This window comes from Elephas maximus, chromosome 3 (assembly GCF_024166365.1).
Source record: "Elephas maximus indicus isolate mEleMax1 chromosome 3, mEleMax1 primary haplotype, whole genome shotgun sequence".
In the NCBI taxonomy this organism is placed as follows: domain Eukaryota; kingdom Metazoa; phylum Chordata; class Mammalia; order Proboscidea; family Elephantidae; genus Elephas; species Elephas maximus.
This window is the reverse complement of record NC_064821.1, coordinates 115677394-115691363: the sequence shown is the minus strand read 5'-3', so window position 1 is coordinate 115691363 and position 13970 is coordinate 115677394.

Sequence of the window (13970 nt, the reverse complement as noted above, 5' to 3'; positions counted from 1 at the left end):
CTGCCAACAAAACCACACCTGTATGAAGAGATTACTTCATGTTTGTCTGCTACACCACCCTGCCCAGAAAACCCATTAGCCCCTCCACTCTCATCTAATGAGATTAGCCCTAGCCCAGCTGCCTCTAAAGGCCCTTGCCTGAGCCATTGCCTGGGGTATTACCCGAGGAAGATGCTTTACAAGACAATGCTGAATGTCCTCAAAACAATTCCACACTACTGATTTTGGCTTCTAGGCCTATAACTAGACTTAAGTCCCAGTGAACCTCAAATGGTGAAGTACAAAGTGTGATCCATGTGGAGGTACATTACACTCCGAAAAAACAGCTTGACTTTTCTAAAATGTACAAACAGAAACAGGGGGAATATATGTGGGAATGGCTATTAAGGGTGTGAGATAATGGTGCAAGGAATGTAAAGTTGGATCAGACTGAGTTTATTGATATGAGTCCACTAAGTACAGATTCTTCATTCACTGTTTCAGCTTGAGAAGTTAGGAAAGGATAATAGTTTATTTGGTTGTGTTGCTGAAGCATGGATTACAAGGTGGCCTATGCTAAATCAAGTTGAAGTACTAGACCTGCCTTGGTATACTGTAGAAGAAGGTATCCAAAGGCTTAGGGAAACTGGCATGGTACAGTGTATTTATCAGGTTAGACCCACAGGGCCACACATGGAGTGCCCAGAGGACATACCTTTTACCGCAACCGTGAGGAAAAAATTTTTGAGGGGAGCTTCAGAATCCTTGAAGACTGCAGTGATTGCTAACTTATGCAAATCAGATTTGACAGTGGAAACTGCCCTAACTGATTTAAGACACCTAACTACAATGGGCAGATTGAACTCTGTGGTAGTAGGGTCCAAGTGGCTGTACTCAATTGACAAAGACAAGGTGGGCATGGTTACAGTAATGGACAATGGAGTCAAAGCAGTAATCTGAATAGTCTGACTCCTATGGACTTAAGGTGTTGGCTACTTAGCCATGGTGTCTCTAGGAGTGAAATAGATAGAAAATGTACTAAATATTTACTTGATCTGTAGAAATGAATGCCTTCTAGGTCAGGTAAACAGCAGTCTAACTTGAATCACCAGAATAGAGATTCATGGCCCCTGAACCAATTCCCAGACTTGAGCAAGTTTAAAAACCCACAACCCCTTGAATAAAGGGGAGGCTGGGTCCCCGAGAAGAATGATTCCAATAAACTGCCAAAAATTTATACTGTTAACCCCTGTCCCAGTTTCCCCAAAGGGATTTATGGCCTTTTACAAGACTGACTATTCATTAGGGAAAAGGAAATAATCAGGCTCTTTGGGGATTACTGGATATTGGCTCTAAACAGACACTAATTCCAGGATACCCAAAATGTCATTGTGGCCCACCAGTCAGAGTGGGGGCATGTGGAAGTCAGGTTATTAATGTAGTTTTTGTTCATGCCTATATCACAGTAGGTTCAGTGGGTCCCCAAACCAATCCTGTAGTGATTTCCCCAGCTCCAGAATGCATAATTGGAATAGATATACTCAGCAACTGGCAGAAACCCCACATTGAGTCCCTGACAAATGGAGTAAGGGCTATTATGATAGGAAAAGCCAAGTGGAAGTCATTAGAACTGCCCCTACCTAGGAAAATAGTAAACCAAAAGCAATACTGCATTCCTGAAGGGATTGTTGAGATTACTGCCACCATCAAGGACTTGAAGGATGCAGGGGTGGTGATTCCTACCACATCCCCATTCATCTTGCCTATTTGGCCTGTGCAAAAAACATATGGATCTTGGAGAATGAAAATAGATTATTGAAAGCTTAACCAGGTGGTGACTTCAACTGCAGCTGCTGTTTAAGGTTTGGTTTCACTGCTTGAGCAAATTAATACATCTCCAGGTACCTGGTATGCAGCTATTGATATGCCTAACACCTTTTTCTCCATACCTGTTTTGAAGGACCATTAAGAGCAGTTTGCCTTCATCTGGCAAGGCCAGCAATACACCTGCAGTTGCCTACTTTAGAGTTACATCAACTCTCCAGCCCTGTGTCATAATTTAGTCCAGAAGGACCTTGATCACCTTTCCCTTCCACAAGATGTCACACTGGTCCATTACATCGATGACATTATGCTGATTGAACCTAGTAAGGAAGAATTGTCAATGGCTCTGGACTTATTGGTAAAACACTTGCGTGTTAGAGGGTGGGAAATTAATCCCACAAAAATTCAGACGCCTTCCAACTCGGTGAAATTTCTAGGAGTCCAGTGTTGTGGGGAATGTCACGATATTCCTTCTTCCACCACCCATTCCATATTCCTTTTGCCCTCAGCAGATACCTCAGTTGGTCATAGTTCTTTGCCTCGTGGGGTGATCCAAACCTTCATTCCTGAAGGATCTGGGCTGTTAGTAGTCATGTCAAAATTGGTTTGTTGTAGTTGCCCATTGAATTTAATCACTTGGCAAGGGAATACTAAGAGATGCCCTAAGGAATCTCCTGCATCCTAGACATACTCTTCTTTACCTCCATCATGCAATATAAATCTGATTTCCTATTGGTTATCAGGATCAATCACACCAGCCAGTATGGTAACTGCCCTCTTTGCCTGTTGATCCAGAGGCATAAGGACACCAAAGTGGGCAGATGTCATTCTTAGCTTCCAGTTCAGTGGAATCAGTGATGTGTCTCCAGGTGGGAGCATTCCTTCCTTTGGAACTAACACCTCTAGACCTGCAGAGCATAAATTTGTGGGGACAGGAAGCAAAAGCCTTGTGAGTGGGTCACTAAGGATAATAGTGAGTGGTGCCCCTTCCATTTCCACCAATTGATTCCTGGACCCATGAATCCTGGCTATGGGTTAAACAACACTATATACTGGACACTGGTTTAGAACATATACAGTCTCCTGGAGAACATTGCCCCAACTCTGCAAGGCATTGCCAACTAATTGGCACCATAATTATGTATTTAGTCCATTTCATCATTCTATCAAGCCAGCCGCTTCAGGATGATAGGGAACATGGTAAGACCAGTGAATTCCATGAGCATGGTCCCACTGCTGCACTTCATTTGCTGTGAAGTGAGTCCCTTAACCATGTGTGGGATGCCATAACTGTGGAAAAGACATTCTGTAAGTCCACAAATGGTAGTTTTGGCAGAAGCATTGCCTGCAGATAAAGCAAATTCATATCCAGAGTAAGTGTCTATTCCAGTAAAGACAAAACGCTACCCTTTCCATGATGGAAGTGGTACAGTGTAATCAACTTGCCACCAGGTTGCTGGCTGATCACCTCAAGGAATGGTGCTGTGTCAGGAATTCAGTGTTGGGCTCTGCTGCTGGCAGATTGGGCACTCAGCAGTGTCTGTAGCAAAGTCAGTCTTGGTGAATAGAAGTCCATGTTGCTGGGCCTATGCATAACCTCCATCCCTGCCACCATGGCCACTTTGTTCGTGAGCCCACTGAGCTGGGGAAAAAGGATGACTGGTTTCCACAGAATGTGTCATCCTATCCACTTGATTGTTAAAATCATCCTCTGCTGAGGTCATCCTTTGGTAAGCATTCACGTGAGACACAAATATCTTCTTCAGCCCACTCAGAGAGGTCTATCCACATACCTCTTCCCCATAAATGCTTGTCTCCAATTTTCCAATCATGTTCCTTCCAAGTCCCTGACCTCCCAGCCAAACCATTGGCAGCAAAACAGAACAAAACACTGCCCAGTTCTGCACCATCCTCACAACTGTTGTTATGCATCAGCTCATTGTTGCAGCTACTGTGTCAATCCATCTCCTTGACTTGGATTCACAATCAACACCCAAAAAAGCAAAGTCAAGAAATCAAATGACTCATTGCATTGGCCAAATCGACTGCAAAAGACCTCTTTAAAGTGTTGAAAAGCAAAGATGTTACTTTAAGGGCTAAGGAGCACCTGACCCAAGCCATGATGTTTTCAGTCATCTCATAAAACCCCAAAACCCAGTGCTGTCGAGTCGATTCAATCATCTCATATGTATATGAAATGAATAAGGAAGACTGAAGAAGAATTGATGACTTTGAATTATGGTGTTGGTGAAGAATATTGAATACACCATGGACTGCCAAAAGAACGAACAGATCTGTCTTGAAAGAAGCACAACCAGAATTCTCCTTAGAAGCAAAGACGTTGAGATTACGTCTCATGTACTTTAGCCATGTTATCAGGAGAGACCAATCTCCGGAGAAGATCATCATGCTTGATAAAGGAGAGGATCAGTGAAAAAGAGGAAGACCCTCAAGGAGATGGATTGACACAGTAGCTGCAACAATGAGCTGATGCATAACAACAGTTGTGAGGATGGTGCAGAACTGGGCAGTGTTTTGTTCTGTTTTGCAAAAGGTCTCTGTGAGTTGGAACTGACTCGACGGCACCTAACAACAACAACATGAACAAATTAATCACCAAACTCATTGCTGTTGAGTCGATTCCTACTCATAGCGACCCTATAGCACAGAGTAGAACTGCCCCATGGGTTTCCAAGGAGTGCCTGATGGATTTGAACTGCAGAATTTTTGTTAGCAGCCATAGCTCTTAACCATTATGCCACCAGGGTCTCCATATCACCTAGTAATGTTTGGGTATTGTGCAAGATATTAGCATTTGAGTACAGACCCATTCCTGGCCTTCTGTAGTCTACTATGAACTTGCAGAGGGCTAGGAACATGGGAAACTATGTTTTCCAGACTCAGTTGCTAGCATAATTCCAGATGTGTTCTGCCAACAGGAGGGACTCGATTGAGATCGAAAGGTAGGAGAAAGGTAGGAGTCATTCTGCTTTTGGAGCTGTCAGCAACAGTGGCTTCAGCAATACCTGTTTCAAATAGTGGATCCAGTAGTAGCAATGGTGAGTGAGGGTCACTCAGCTCCTGCTAAATGACAGAGATGGCAGTTTGAGGAATATCAACTGTGAGTGTGTGCTCTTGGGCTCCTGTGAAGTACTGGTGACCTCCTACAGTACTTCATCTCTGGATAACAACACAAACCCCTTTCATTTCTCCAGCCTTTCTAACAGTTTTGTCATCTAATACCCTGCATTAAATTCCTGTCAACTTCAAAAACTGAATTGCTTTTTTTTTTTTTTTTATTGGAAGCTATATACTATCATATCTAGGACAAATATTTCTGAGTTCTGGGGCAGCCAGCCTTTTGTGTGTTCTATCCTGCTCTATATAACTAGTAGTTATGATGAAGGACTTCTCATGAGGCTGAATAGCTACCACACTGGAGATATCAAAGACTTGTATATGTGTTATAGAAAAACAATATGAGATGAATTTGCAACTTTGCCATGTCTCTAATGTTAGGGCAGTGGTTATGAAGGAGTAGAGGAATGAGAGTAGTTACATTTGAGTGGATTTGGATGACTCTAATAATCTCGAGTCCCCACATTACCCTGAGCTTCCTTTGCCTGTAGGAGCAGTCCTTCTTCCTCTATTTGAGAAAACCAGACACCCTTTGTTGAAGAGCATTAAATACTTAAGGATGCTTATTGTCTTAGCCACTTTGTGCTACTATAACAAAAATACCACAAGTTGGTGGCTTTAACAAACAGAGATTTATATTATCACAGTTTCGGAGGCTAGAAGTCTGAATTCATGGCACCAGCTCTAGGGAAATGCTTTTTCTCTGTTGGCTTTGGTATCTCGTCCCTTATCAGCTTCTGTGCCTGTATTCCTTGGAGATCTTCATGAGCCATGGCATCTATCTTCCCCCATCTGTGCTTCCTTCTCTCTCTGCCTAAACTGCTCTTTTTATATTTCAGATGGGATTGATTTAAAACGCACCCTACACTAATATGACCTCATTAAAATAACAGAGAAAACCCTCTTCCCAAATGGGATTACATTCACACGTATAGGGATTAAGATTTATAACACACATTTTTGGGGGACACATTCAGTTCAGAACACCTATTCTTCTTGATATACACCCCAAACTTGTGTTGTCAAGTCGATTCCAACTCACAGCAACCTTATAGGACAGAGCAGAATTGCCCCATAGGGTTTCCAAGGAACTGCTGGTGGATTTGAATTGCTGCTGACTGTTTGCTTAGCAATCATAGATCTTAACCACCATACCACTAGGGCTCCAATATACACCCCACCAACCTCTATTTGAAATCCCTGGGAGATACAAAACAAACAAAAAAATCTGTAAAGGACAGTTCTCTGACACACATACGGTTGCCATACTTAGAGCTGACTCCAGAGCGACTGGTCACTGGTTTTAACTTCCACTTTAATTAGACCAGATACCCCAGGGATGCCTCAGGGGAACAAGTATGAAGTCTCGGTGTGGAGGAGGTAAGTTGCTAACCAGAAGTATTGGTAAGATTTTGACAATTTATATCAGCAGAGGCTGTGAAATGGGCGTGAGAATATACTCTCTGCTAAAAAAAAAAAAAAAATTTTCTTTTTTTTTCGATCAAGGAAGGTAAAAACATTTTATACTGGAACAATTTATTGATACGACTACTGTGCAGTAAAGAATTTAACTTTACCCAAAGAGTTTTGTCTTTGTCCTTGGTTTCTGAAAGATAACCTCTAAAATCTTAGAGTTTTCCCAGTAACTGAAGTGTCTTTGATGAGCCTTGCAGACCATATTTGAGGGCTTGTGCTGATGAGGTGCATCCTGGGTGGGATCAGCCAGACCAGAAAGCCCTCTCTGTGATATCAGCTGGCTTCAGGGAGGAGGGGTGGCATGATTCAATCAATCGTGCCTAAGTAATGAAGCCCCAAAAAGGCTCTGGACATGGAAGCTCCATGGGCTTCCTGGATGGTGATAGACACTGATGCATGTGGGAGGGTAGTGTGTTCCTTTTTGGGACATGGAAGCTCAGTATTGGTAGCTCTATGAGAACTTGATGTATGCATCTCTTCATGTGCATCTTTTGTCCTGTAATAAAACTGTAATCACAAGTATAACACTTTTCGTGGGTTCTGTAAATCATTCTAGTAAATTATTGAATCTAAAGGAGTAAGTAGTAAGTCAGAAAATCAGAAGCGAGGGGGACTGTGGACCCCTGAGCTTACAGTTGGTGTCCTGACAGAGTAGAGGGAACCTCATATTTATAGCCAGCAGGTCAGAGATGAGGTCATCCTGAGGACTCCCAAGTTTGTGGCTGGCATCTGAGGTCTTGGGCGGACTTGGCAGTTTGAAGGACTGTGCCTTATAATTTATGAGGTCCAGCCTAGCTTCAGGTGGTTAGGATCAGAGGAGGAATTGTTACATGTATATCTAATGTCAGAAAAGAAGTGAAACAGAGAGGGACAGAACTGATAATAAATTGATTTGGACTGATTAACACAATTTGGTACCAGAGAAGTAAAAAGTGGAATTTCGTCTTTTCCATGCAATTACACTTACCAGACTTTCAGTATTTCATGTTAGTCCAAAAAACTGGGATTGGATCAAGCAGCTTATTTCATTGATTGACTGAAACCTCAACTTAGAGGCCTCTAATATTTAAATCTAGAATGTTCCTGGAATGATGAAGAGCAATGGTTCTCTAGATTGCAAATTAGAATCGCTGGAAGGCTTGTTAAAACACAGCTTGCTGGGACTCATACCCGGAGTTTCTGCTTCGGTGGACCTAGGTTGGGGCTACAGAACTGACATTTTAACAAGTACCCAAATGATGCTGGGGCAACTGGTATAGGGGCCACATTTTGAGAATCATCTAGACAAGTACAGAGGACACTTCTTTCACCAAGGTACTTCTCAATTTCTTGGTAATCCAAGCATCCATTAGAAAGGTTTATAGTAGATGTCCTCTGCAGAGTAGGAATGATGGTTGGGAGAGACCACCACTGAAATGGGCTCCTTAATGTCAATGGAGATAATAGAATCCTGCAGTAGTGGAGGACCAGTGGCAGTAGTTAAACACCAGATACAAGATAAGGTATAAGTAACATAATAGGCAGCAAAGTCAGAGAGTAATCAAAACTTTTTTACTCACTGATTTTTGGCTGTGGCTGAGTAATCACAGTATTCCTAGGGATGGAAGAGATGGACAGCCTATTAAAATATTGTTCAATCTACATAACACAAAAAAACTTTGTGCATGGTAGTCAGAACTCTGACTTAAGCTGTCACAACGAACTCTTTTTCAGTTTCCATACTTAACACCAGTTTACAAACTGAGTCACTTTATTAAAGAGGAGATCAAGTTTCCTTGCAATACTGCTACAAGTAATATCGTAAATTACCTTTGCTAAAGCGATTGAGGAAAGGGAGATAAATACTCAGACTTTTGACAAATTAATAAAAACTCGCTCTGATTTAACACTAATCTCTGGGGACCTAAAAATGCTACCATGGTCCAACCATCCAAGTACGGGCTTATTGAGATCAGGTGTCAAATGGAATTTTAGTCTAAGACTTTCTCAAAGTAAGCTCCAGTGATTACACATATACATCCTGTGGTTATTTCTTCAGTTCTTAAAATTATAGTTGAAATAGGCATTCTTAGGAAATATTAAAATCCCCACATTGGCTTCCTGACCTGTGCAGTCAGATCTATTATTAAGATCCAACCAGAATCCACTGAAATGTCAATACTAACAAAAATAGAAAATCAAAGGTAATACTTCATCGCTGGGGGCATTTCAGAGAGCAGTACCAATATCAAAGATTTGGAAGATGTAAGGTAGTGATTCCTGCAACATCTCCACTGAACTTACTTTTTGACTTGTGAAAAAGTCCAACACATCCTGGAGAATGTGCATCATCATAAACCTAACCAGGTGTCAATTCCAACTGCAGTTTCTGTTCCAGATTGATCTTTTAATTGGAGTAAATCAACACAGCTCCTGGCATCTGGGACAGAGTTATTGAGCTATAAAATGTTTTTCATACACTGTTCAGCCAGGACCATGAGCAGTAGTTTGTTTTCATCTGACAGTGACAACTATACACCTTTACTATGTTATCTCAGGGTTCTGCCTTTTTTGTTGTTGTCTTTAATAATCTAGGCCACAGGAATGTTGATCATTTGCTATTTCATAAATATCACACTTATCTCCTACATGGATGACATCATGCTATTTGGACATCATAATAAGCAAGAAGTGTCCTAAATGACTTAATATAACACATAAATTCCAGTGTAGAAGATACATTCATGAACACTAAAGGTCATCTGGTAAAGTTTCTTTGTGTACAGTGATCAGACGTGAACAAAATGAAAGACAAATTTCACTCCTTATACAACCTACTAGTAAGAAAGGAGCACAGTGCTTAGTGGCCTTATTTGGATTTTAGAAACAATACATATTATATTTATGATGCTACTTTGATTCAATTACTAATTAAGCCATAAGCTTAGCAGTTTTGAGAGGTGCCTAGAGTAAGAAAAGAATTTTCAATACGTCCAGTATGCAGTACAAGCTTGTCTTCACTGGGTCCTTGTGACCTAATAGACTAGATGATGCTGAGAGTGTGTATTTGTTTACATACTGTAATGATAGAGACATTGTATAAATACTGTATATTGTTGTCATAGGCTGGGTTTTCTAGAGAAGCATATAAATACATATACAGAGATATTTATATCAAGGAAATTGCTCACGTGATTATAAACGTCCTAAGTTGGTTTATCAGTATAGAGGCTTCTCTCAATTCATGTAGCCACAGCGGGTGGCAAACCCAAGACTGGCATGTTGGAGAGTGGGGTTCCAAATCTCAGGCTGTGAAGATTGATGAATTCCAAGATCAGGAGACAAGCTGACAGCTCGAGTCCCAAGAGCTGGAGGTCAGATGAACAGAAGGCAGCACAGGATTAGGAATGAGCAAAAAAGCCAGAACGTCTACTTATGTTTGGATGCAGACCACACCCCCAGGGAAAATCCCTTTCAATTGATTGGCTACTCACAGCAGATTCAATCATGGGAGTGATTCCATATAAACACTGAGAATCATGGCCCAGCCAAGCTGACATACAATCTTAACCCTCACAATTATATAGAGTAAGTATTGTATAGAGCCTATGGCAAGCCCAGATAGATGAATGGGATAAGGTTTTTGGGATAGGATTTTGGGAACAAATTCATATTATCTTCAGAAATAATGACTCTCCTTTAGAACAACAGTGCCTGGCTTGATACGAGGCATAGTAATGGTCTGAATCGCCAAGAATGGGACACCAAGTGACAAGAATTTGGCTTATCTGATCCACCAACCCGGGGGGGGTAGCAACACTTCATTGCCCAGTGGAGGTAGATACATAAGACAGAACTTGAGCAGGTCCTGAGGCACAAGTAGATTGCATGACCTCGAAATGATATGAAAGCTATTTTTGCTACATTGCTGACTCAGTCTCAACCTTCTACGACCCCATATGATCTTGGTTGCACCTATTCAGCACTGCCTTTGTAGTGTGTAAGTAGCCATACACAGTATGTAAATAAATGAAAGTGGCTGCATTCTCGTAAAATCTTGTTTGTAAAAGCAGGAAGTGGGCCAGTTTGGCCCACCACCCATAGTTTTCCGAGCCCTGTCCTAGAGCATTCCTTTTAAGTAGTTCACTAAAGAGAGAGAGAGAAAAAAAATCAGGCCTGAATTTACTAATTATTCTGCATAATATGCTAGACTAACTGGAAGAGAAGTGTTGCAATATTACCAAAAACCAAAATCAAACCCAGTGCCATTGAGTCGATTCTGACTCACAGCAACCCTATAGGACAGAGTAGAGCTGCCCCATAGAGTTTCCAAGGAGTGCCTGGCAGATTCAAACTGCAGACCCTTTGATTAGCAGCTGTAGCACTTAACCACTACACCACCAGGATTTCCGTTGCATTATTACAGACCCACTAAAGGCAGTTCCAGAAGACAGAAGGGAACTTTCCCAAAGAGCAGAAATTCAAACAGCGTATCTAATTGACACTACTTTGCTGGAGAGATGATAGATCTACATTGTATGAAGCTACATTGATCCACAAAGTTTAGATAACAATTTGTTCAGAAGGTCAGGGCTTGGAGAGAAAAATGTTGGCAATTTGTTAAAGAAATCTATAGTTGAGCTATGTGAATAGACATCTAAGGATGGGCACAGATTGTGATTATATTTGCATCTGAAACCAACAAAGGGCATTGACAACAGAATAATATCACAATAATCAGGGAGATAAGACTGATCATTTTGTTGAGGTCAGTCAACCTTTTTCTTTAACCTGGTGCTGCTGTATGGTAAAGTGGGTATAGTGTTAGGGGAGGAAGACGATGCACGTATTCAACCACATGGATTTTTCCTCACCAGGGTTGACCTGGCTACTGCCTATGCAGCATTCTCAGCCTACCAACAAAAGAAACTGATATTGATCCCACAATATAGCACCATTTCTTGGGAAGATCAAGCCATCCATCCGGCGACAGATTGATTACATGATCTTTTGCCTCATGCAGTTGGCAATGGTTTATTCCAGCAGATCAGACACTTATTCTTGATATGAACGTTACTTCCGTATCAGCAATGCTTCTGCCAGAACTTCTAAACATGGACTAATGGAATGACTTTAGGGTTGTAACATGCCACAGAACATTGCTTCTGACCACACAATTTTATAGCAGAAGAAATATGACTAAGGCTTGACACCATGAAATTCTTTGTTTCTCCATTATCTTGAAGCAACTGGCCTTATAAAATGTAGGAAGGGCCCAAAATGACGCCATGCAGGAGGAAAGACATTGTAAGATTGGGTGTTGTCCGACCAGATCTGGAATATATTTTGGACATCATGCTATTTCTTCCGTGGTCATGTTTTATAAGTGATGTCAAGTGAGAGCATTGATAAAGAGGATGAGAGGAAAAAAAAGTTAACAGAGATCCTCTGAGGAGGGGTAGCCTATGTTGGAAATGGTCAAATTTTATTTCAACACATTTGCTCTCAGGACATTTCTTTTAAGTGTATTTCTAAGGTGATAAGAAGACAAACACTTCCAAAATAAAATTAGCATAATGAAGCAGAACAGGAGTACTATTTTATCTAGCAGATGTGAACCCCTGTTAATATAAATTTGGAACTATTTCATTATTAATAACTGTGTGAATGCAGCAAACTGATTTAAGTAATGGCTTCTTGGTAAAATACTACATTATAAATCATATATGCCAATGGTTTCTCAGGATTCCTACTTGCACTTCTGGTACCATTATTCTTTTTATAGTTAACTTTTAATTGTTGATAGTTCTCTATTTCCTTCCTCCAATATTCTTGTATTTTATAAGCTACTCTGTTGCTGTAGTATTGGGATTTTGGAAATTTTATTTTCTGCTTAATTTTTAATTTTTGTTGCACACTCTAGTCTCATTGTTATATCTACCTCCGTTCTCTAAGATAATGATAGCTCAGACAGAGGATGATAAAGTACACATATTACCAGTCCTAAATATCACTTTCAAAAAGTCATTGTGTTACATGGAATATCAAAGTGTTTCTAATCACACCTATAAATCTTCGGAATGTGATTAGACTATGTAAGTCAAAATAATGACTACCATAATATGCCTGGAATTGGTGCACAATAAAACACTCAATTTGTAAACTTACAGAACCTAAACGTTTTGCTATTATATCATAGAATTTCAAGCAAAAGAACAATGCCATTTTTTAAATGAAGCTTTTAAAATGAATGTGTTGCATGCTGCCTTGTACAGTGATACCTCAATTAACAAATACTCTGGAAACAGAACTCTTTTATGGAGAAACACACAATTTGAAAAAAAAAAAACCATCAATCATGCTAAGTAGAGCTGCCTAAGATTATAGCTTCTGCACAAAAATCCTTCAGTGTTCCTGTCTATGTGTCAGGTCTGAATTGAAGGTAAGTAAAGCAATTAAAAAAAAAAGTTAACATTTGTATTAGAAAATTCTCCTTTATAATTTTCTGCATGTTTCTGTAAATCCTGGGGGACTATTCTCAGAAGTTAAAGTACCTTGTGCATCCCTTAGTAAAACTTAAAAGTTCTGGTAATTGGCTGTCTGATTAATTATTGGGTTCCCATAACTGAATCTCAGTCATGATACATTGTTATCTTATTTAAATAATTACCTTTTAACTCCAGTTCCCTCATTTTTTGTTAAGAAAAATATGCCTAGAGGCAGAGACAACATGGTGCCCTAGACAGATACATCATGCCATCTCTCTGCAGCAAAGATTCAAAAAACTAAGTAAAACAGATACAAACGTCAATCCTGGAACCTTAAACATCAAATAAAGGGATAAAGAGCTAGATTGAACACCAAATGGAAGAAGAAACTGAAGACAATGAATGAGGAGAAATAGGGAATGGAGGTTCCCTGCCAACTAACACGGCACAGCATCACCATCTTGGATCCCAGCCAGCAATGACTCCAAACAGGGAGTACGGGAAGGCAACTGCACAGAGCTCCCAACAGGTGACACAGCACCTGGTAACCAGAAAAACATGCTTTCCTACCCTTCCCCTTCTTTCTTATGCACCAACTACACCCTTTCCTGTTGGACCATGCCATGCCACCTTGGCTAGAGAGCTACTGGCCCATCACCACCCGCAGGCTCCCATCACACAATTCCCCTCCCTTTTTCCATTTCTTTTTCCCTCCCACCTAGCCCTGTATGTCACTTTGACCCCTTCCTGCTGGGTCATGCCAGTCCACTCCCACTCCAGTCTTCCTGCCACCACACACCAGCTCCTGTTGAGCCACCATTTTTTTTTTTTTTTTTTACTTTTTGTCTTTATCTTCTCCCTCCCTCCCACTTAGCTCTATATATCTCCTTCACTGCCTTCCCCGGCCCACCCCACTCACCAACCACACTGTGCTGTCAATTTTTTTTTTTTTTAATTAAAAAATGTTTTCCTTTCTCTTTTTTCCTTTTCTTTCTCCCTCCCATGTAGCCCCATATGCCACCTAAACCCCAGCTGAGGCTAGAGAGCCACCAGCCTGCCACTGCTCCAGGTCTGCCCTGACCCAAA